Source organism: Manis pentadactyla, chromosome 7, assembly GCF_030020395.1.
Source record: "Manis pentadactyla isolate mManPen7 chromosome 7, mManPen7.hap1, whole genome shotgun sequence".
NCBI classification, from domain to species: Eukaryota; Metazoa; Chordata; class Mammalia; order Pholidota; family Manidae; genus Manis; species Manis pentadactyla.
The window spans coordinates 97,923,717-97,932,232 of NC_080025.1; the positions used below are offsets into that span (position 1 = coordinate 97,923,717).

Genomic DNA, 8,516 nt, shown 5'->3' on the forward strand with positions numbered 1-8,516 from the left:
CTTCCCCAAACTGGGGGAGGAAATAATCGAACAGACCATGGAAATACACAGAACCCCCAACAGAAAAGATCCAAGGAGGACAACACCAAGACAAATAATAATTAAAATGGCAAAGATCAAGGACAAGTAAAGAGTTTTAAAGGCAGCTAGAGAGAAAAAGGTCACCTATAAAGGAAAACCCATCAGGCTAACATCAGACATCTTGACAGAAACCCTACAGGCCAGAAGAGAATGGCATGATATGTTTAATGCAATGAAACAGAAGGGCCTTGAACCAAGGATACTGTATCCAGCATGACTATCATTTAAATATGATGGCGGGATTAAACAATTCCCAGACAGGCAAAAGCTGAGGGAATTTGCTTCCCACAAACCACCTCTACAGGGCATCTTACAGGGACTGCTCTAGATGGGAGCACTCCTAAAAAGAGCACAGAACAAAACACCCAACATATGAAGAATCAAGGAGGAGGAATAAGAAGGGAGAGAAGAAAAGAATCTCCAGACAGTGTATATAACAGCTCAATAAACGAGCTAAGTTAGGCAGTAAGATACTACAGAGGTGAACCTTCAACCTTTGGTAAACACGAATTTAAAGCCTGCAATGGCAATAAGTACATATCTTTCAATAGTCACCCTAAATGTAAATGGACTGAATGCACCAATCAAAAGACACAGAGTAATAGAATGGATAAAAAAGCAAGACCCATCTATATGCTGCCTACAAGAAACTCACCTCAAACCCAAAGACGTGTACAGACTAAAAGTCAAGGGATGGAAAAACATATTTCAGGCAAACAACAGCGAGAAGAAAGCAGGGGTTGCAGTACTAATATCAGACAAAATAGACTTCAAAACAAAGAAAGTAACAAGAGATAAAGAAGGACACTACATAATGATAAAGGGCTCAGTCCAACAAGAGGATATAACCATTCTAAATATATATGCACCCAACACAGGAGCACCAGCATATGTGAAACAAATACTAACAGAACTAAAGGGGGAAATAGACTGCAATGCATTCATTCTAGGAGACTTCAACACTCCACTCACCCCAAAGAATAGATCCACCAGGCAGAAAACAAGTAAGGACACGGAAGCACTGAACAACACAGTAGAGCAGATGGACCTAATAGACATCTATAGAACTCCACATCCAAAAGCAACAGGATATACATTCTTCTCAATTGCACATGAAACATTCTCCAGAATAGACCACATAGTAGCCCACAAAAAGAGCCTCAGCAAAATACAAAATATTGAAATTCTACCAACCAATTTTTCAGACCACAAAGGTATAAAACTAGAAATAAATTCTACAAAGAAAACAAAAAGGCTCACAAACACATGGAGGCTTAACAACATGCTCCTAAATAATCAATAGATCAACAAACAAATTAAAATAGAGATCAAGGAAAATATAGAAACAAATGACAATAATAACACAAAGCCCCAATTTCTGTGGGATGCAGTGAAAGCAGTCTAAAGAGGAAAGTATATAGCAATCCAGGCACACTTGAAGAAGCAAGAACAATCCCAAATGAATAGTCTAACATCACAATTATTGAAATTGGAAAAAGAAGAACAAATGAGGCCTAAAGTCAGCAGAAGGAAGGACATAATAAATATCAGAGAAGAAATAAACAAAATTGAGAAGAATAAAACAATAGCAAAAATCAATGAAACCAAGAGCTGGTTCTTTGAGAAAATAAACAAAATAGATAAGCCTCTAGCCAAACTTATTAAGAGAAAAAGAGAATCAACACAAATCAACAGAATCAGAAATGAGAATGGAAAAATCACGACAGACCACAGAAATACAAAGAATTATTAGAGACTACTATGGAAACCTATATGCCAACAAGCTGGAAAACCTAGAAGAAATGGACAACTTCCTAGAAAAATACAACCTTCCAAGACTGACCAAGGAGGAAACAAAAGTTAAACAAACCAATTACGAGCAAAGAAATTGAAACGGTAATCAAAAAACTACCCAAGAACAAAACACCCGGGCCAGACGGATTTACCTCGGAATTTTATCAAACACACAGAGAAGGCATAATACCCATTCTCCTTAAAGTTTTCCAAAAAATAGAAGAGGACGGAATACTCCCAAACTCATTCTATGAAGCCAACATCACCCTAATACCAAAACCAGGCAAAGACCCCACAAAAAAAGAAAATTACAGATCAATATCCCTGATGAATGTAGATGCAAAAATACTCAATAAAATATTAGCAAACCGAATACAAAAGTATATCAAAAGGATCATACACCATGACCAAGTGGGATTCATCCCAGGGATGCAAGGATGGTACAACATTTGAAAATCCATCAACATCATCCACCACATCAACAAAAAGAAGGACAAAAAGCACATGATCATCTCCATAGATGCTGAAAAAGCATTTGACAAAATTCAACATCCATTCATGATAAACACTCTCAGCAAAATGGGTATAGAGGGCAAGTACCTCAACATAATAAAGGCCATATATCATAAACCCACAGCCAACATTACACTGAACAGCGAGAAGCTGAAAGCTTTTCCTCTGAGATCGGGAACTAGACAGGGATGCCCACTCTCCCCACTGCTATTTAACGTGGTACTGGAGGTCCTAGCCTTGGCAATTAGACAAAACAAAGAAATACAAGCAATCCAGATTGGTAAAGAAGAAGTTAAATTGTCACTATTTGCAGATGACATTATATTGTACATAAAAAAACCCTAAAGACTCCACCCCAAAACTACTAGAACTGATATCGGAATATAGCAAAGTTGCAGGATACAAAATTAACACACAGAAATCTGTAGCTTTCCTATACCTAACAATGAACCAATAGAAAGAGAAACCAGGAAAACAATTCCATTCACAATTGCATCAAAAAGAATAAAATAGGGAGGTTCACGGCTCTAACGGGGCTTTCTACAAGGGGTTTATCAAAGATGTTCATGAAGACTCCCTCACAGTTGTTTTTCAGAACAACTGGCAACCAGAACGCCAGGTTCCATTTAATGAAGTTAGATTACCACCACCACCTGATATAAAAAAAGAAATTAGTGAAGGAGATGAAGTAGAGGTATACTCAAGAGCAAATGTGGATGGTGGTTGGCTAAAGTTCGAATGATGAAAGGAGAATTTTATGTCATTGAATATGCTGCTTGTGATGCCACTTACAATGAAATAGTCACATTTGAACGACTTCGGCCTGTCAATCAAAATAAAACTGTCAAAAAAAATACTTTCTTTAAATGAACAGTGGATGTTCCTGAGAATTTGAGAAAGGCATGTGCTAATGAAAATGCACATAAAGATTTTAAGAAAGCAGTAGGAGCATGCAGAATTTTTTACCATCCAGAAACCACACAGTTAATGATACTGTCTGCCAGTGAAGCAACTGTGAAAAGAGTAAATATTTTAAGTGATATGCATTTGCGAAGTATTCGTACAAAGTTGATGCTTATGTCCAGAAATGAAGAGGCCACTAAACATTTAGAATTCTCTCTCCTTTTCTTAGGTCCAGACTACTAGGAGATTTGTGTTCCACATTCCCCCGCCCTGTCCACAACAAACATGCACATGCATGCTATCTTAGAGAAATTAAGTATACAAAACAACTTGCAGCAGCTTTTCATGAAGAATTTGTTGTGAGAGAAGATTTGATGGGTCTGGCAATAGGAACACATGGTAGTAACATACAGCAAGCTAGGAAGGTTCCTGGAGTTACAGCTATTGAGCTAGATGAAGATACTGGAACATTTCGAATCTATGGAGAGAGTGCTGATGCTGTAAAAAAGGCTAGAGGTTTCTTGGAGTTTGTGGAGGATTTTATTCAGGTTCCTAGGAATCTTGTTGGAAAAGTAATTGGAAAAAATGGCAAAGTCATTCAGGAAATAGTGGACAAATCTGGTGTGGTTCGGGTGAGAATTGAAGGAGATAATGAAAATAAACTACCGAGAGAAGATGGGATGTTTCCATTTGTATCTGTTGGCACTAAAGAAAGCATCGGAAATGTGCAAGTTCTTTTAGAGTATCATATTGCTTATCTAAAGGAAGTAGAACAGCTAAGAATGGAACGCCTGCAGATTGATGAACAGCTACGACGGGGTTCTAGGTCTTATAATGGAAGAGGCAGAGGTCGTCGGGGTCCTAATTATACCTCCGGTTATGGTACAAACTCTGAGCTGTTTAACCCCTCTGAAACAGAATCTGAACAGAAAGATGAGCTGAGTGATTGGTCATTGGCAGGAGAAGATGATCGAGAGAGCCGACATCAGCGTGACAGTAGGAGACGCCCAGAAGGAAGAGGCAGAAGTGTTTCAGGGGGTCGAGGTCATGGTGGACCATGTGGTGGCAAATCCTCCCATCAGTTCTGTGCTCAAAGATCCAGACAGCAATCTATACAGCTTACTTGATAATACAGAATCAGATCAGACTGCAGACACTGATGCCAGCGAATCTCATCACAATACTAACCATCGTAGGCGGTCTCGTAGACGAAGGACTGATGAAGATGCTGTTCTGATGGATGGAATGACTGAATATGATACAGCTTCAGTTAATGAAAATGGGCTAGGCAAAAGATGTGATTGAAGAGCATGGTCCTTCAGAAAAGGCAATAAATGGCCCAACTAGTGCTTCTGGTGATGAAATTTCTAAGCTCCAACGTACTCCAGGAGAAGAAAAGATTAATACCATAAAAGAAGAAAACACTCAAGAAGCAGCAGTCCTGAATGGTGTTCCATAAACTGAAGAAGTTCCTAGTTTACAGTTCTTTCACATTACATTTTACAATAGTGCTTGTACAAGCTTGCCAAAGATAGAATATGGATCGCCAGTCTTTACATCACACTTTCAGTTCTTCCATTTGGAATTCAGAAAGGGGAGGGATCCTGAAGAAACCATATGTTAAAACATACTTTGACACCTACTGTGTTATAAAATATATCATCAGATGTGCCTTGAGAATAGTATATGTAACATTAAAAAAGTTGCTGGCTATAAAAAAAAAAAAGAATAAAATACCTAGGAATAAATCTAACCAAAGAAGTGAATGACCTATACTCTGAAAACTACAAGTCACTCTTAAGAGAAATTAAAGGGGACACTAACAAATGGAAACTCATCCCATGCTCGTGGCTAGGAAGAATTAATATCATCAAAATGGCCATCCTGCCCAAAGCAATATACAGATTTGATGCAATCCCTATCGAATTACCAGCAACATTCTTCAATGAACTGGAACAAATAATTCAAAAATTCCTATGGAAACACCAAAGACCCCGAATAGCCAAAGCAATCCTGAGAAAGAAGAATAAAGTAGGGGGGATCTCACTCCCCAACTTCAAGCTCTACTATAAAGCCATAGTAATCAAGGCAATTTGGTACTGGCACAAGAACAGAGCCACAGACCAGTGGAACAGAATAGAGACTCCAGACATTAACCCAAACATATATGGTCAATTAATATTTGATAAAGTCACCATGGACATACAATGATGAAATGACAGTCTCTTCAACAGATGTTGCTGGCAAAACTGGACAGCTACATGTAGGAGAATGAAACTGGACCATTGTCTAACCCCATACACAAAAGTAAATTCAAAATGGATCAAATACCTGAATGTAAGTCATGAAACCATTAAACTCTTGGAAGAAAACATAGGCAAAAACCTCTTAGACATAAACATGAGTGATCTCTTCTTGAACATATCTCCCCGGGCAAGGAAAACAACAGCAAAAATGAACAAGTGGGACTATATTAAGCTGAAAAGCTTCTGTAGAGCAAAAGACACCATCAATAGAACAAAAAGGAACCCTACAGTATGGGAGAATATATTTGTAAATGACAGATCTGATAAAGGCTTGACGTCCAAAATATATAAAGAGCTCACACGCCTCAACAAACAAAAATCAAATAATCCAATTAAAAAATTGACAGAGGAACTGAACAGACAGTTCTCCCAAAAAGAAATACAGATGGCCAACAGACACATGAAAAGATGCTCCACATCACTAATTATCAGAGAAATGCAAATTAAAACTACAATGAGTAAGGATTTTAACTCTCACCAGTTAGGTGAGATTAAATTAAAACTCACACCAGTAAGGATGGCTGCCATCCAAAAGACAAACAACAACAAATGTTGGTGAGGCTGTGGAGAAAGGGGAACCCTCCTACACTGCTGGTGGGAATGTAAATTAGTTCAACCATTGTGGAAAGCAGTATGGAGGTTCATCAAAATGCTCAAAACAGACTTACCATTTGACACAGGAATTCCACTCCTAGGAATTTACCCTAAGAACGCAGCAATCAAGTTTGAGAAAGACAGATGCACCCATATGTTTATCGCAGCACTATTTACAATAGCCAAGAATTGAAAACAACCTAAATGTCCATCGGTAGATGAATGGATAAAGAAGATGTGGTACATATACACAATGGAATACTACTCAGCCATAAGAAGAGGGCAAATCCTACCTTTTGCAGCAACATGGATGGAGCTGGAGGGTATTTTCCTCAGTGAAATAAGCCAAGCAGAGAAAGAGAAATACCAAATGATTTCACTCATCTGTGGAGTATAAGAACAAAATAAAAACTGAAGGAACAAAACAGCAGCGGAATCACAGAACTCAAGAATGGACTAACAGGTACCAAAGGGAAAGGGACCGGGGAGGATGGGTGGGTAGGGAGGGATAAGGGGGGGGAGGAAGAAAGGGGGTATTAAGATCAGCATGCATGGGGGGTGGGGGAGAAAGGGGAGGGCTGTACAACACAGAGAAGACAAGTAGTGATTCTACAACATTTAGCTATGCTGATGGACAGTGACTGTAAAGGGGTTTATAGTGGGGACCTGGTATAGGGGAGAGCCTAGTAAACATAATATTCTTCATGTAAGTGTAGATTAAAGATAACAAAAAAGAAAGAAAGAAAGAAAGAAAAGGGGGATTACTCCATGACAGGATAAAACTAACTGTAAATCATCGATTAATGCATGCTTTAAATATCCTTAATTTTGATCACTTAAATGGTGTCAGATGATATGCTACGGAGGTACACTTTTTTGATAATATTCCTTTCTCTTAAAAAAATAAAAAAATAAAAAGCAGTTCCTGTGTTCTCCAATGAGTTCTACACAATGGTATAAAGGGCATATCAAAGTGTGGGCAAAGGGTCTGTTTGTGTTTATACAGAGGATCAAAGCCTAATTGGGCTACCCAGAAAATGAACTAAGATACGATATGAAGAAGAATTTCCAACATCAGCACTCTCTGGAAGAGTCATACCAGAAGATGATTATCAAAAAACCTCAACAAAGATCCAGGCGATGCTGCAGTTGTAGCTGCATTCATCCCACCGGTTCCTGGACTTGCCATTGCAATGAAGAAGGAGATACCTAAGCTGGCCTGTGCATACAGTAAAACAACAAATTTGACTGGATCTATACTGTTGGAACTCAACCAAGAATTAGGAGAAGTGCAAGTTGTAGCACTCCAAAATCTTACAACTACAGACTATCTACTGTTAAAAGAACATATGGGATGTGAACAGTTCTCAGGAATGGGCTGTTTTAATTTGTCTGATTTCTCTCAGACTGTTCAAATTCAGTTAGACAATATCCATCATATCATAGACAAATTTTGACAAATGCCTAGGGTGCCTAACTGGTTTTCTTGGCCTCACTGGAGATGGCTGGTAATTATAGATCTGCTTTGGTTATGTAACTGTATTCCTATTATGTTAATGTGTGTGTGCAATTTAATTAGTAGTTTAAAACCTATACGTGCTTAAATAATAGTCTACAAGAATATATGTCAAAGAAATAATCAATCTTCCCATGTTTTTTTCCATCTGCTACCTCTATAGCTTTTCTTCTTCCTTCCTAATTACAACCCTTAAATAGAATTCGTGCCTCATATCGAATTTACCGAGTATCATAATTCCTCTAAGTGGTAAAGATACTTAAAGAAAAATGCTGGGCATAGAAGCCACAGGGCATAAATCTGCAAAGAAGTAAAAATCTAACCTTTTCAAACAATATGGCTTCTCTCTCACTTACCAACTTTACATTTCCCTGTATGGCCCCGGAAGATGACTGGTTAGCCAGAGACAGGTAAGATTCCTCAAGGGAGGAACAACCTAAGACAGGCACAGTCGCAGGGGGGCCATCAGGTGAGAAATTGGGGATCAGCAGAGGTGAGGCTTAGAACCTCACCCCCTCTGTTTTGAGAGAAATCTTCTGCATCCGTGTATGTTTTATTGTCCTTGTCTAGCTTGGATTAACACTTAGTCTACAGGCAGACACCTGATGATCTACATTTGCTCTCTTACAACACTAAACTAAGTTTTCTACCTTTATCTTACATCTACCTACCACTTCAGCATTTTATTTAAAAAAATAATAATAATAATAAAGGGAGAAATGTGGGATCCACATATAAATTAAGTATAAAACTCAAATGAATATTCATATTTGACCTGTTTATAGTTCATAATGTGTGATCAAAACCGA

The 8,516-nt window shown here is 38.3% G+C and overlaps 1 pseudogene; it reads left to right on the forward strand.

The window, feature by feature from the left end:
• The first annotated feature begins 2,906 nt into the window (after window positions 1-2,906).
• Window positions 2,907-5,025, forward strand: LOC118908442 (RNA-binding protein FXR1-like; annotated as a pseudogene).
• The last annotated feature ends 3,491 nt before the right edge of the window (window positions 5,026-8,516 follow it).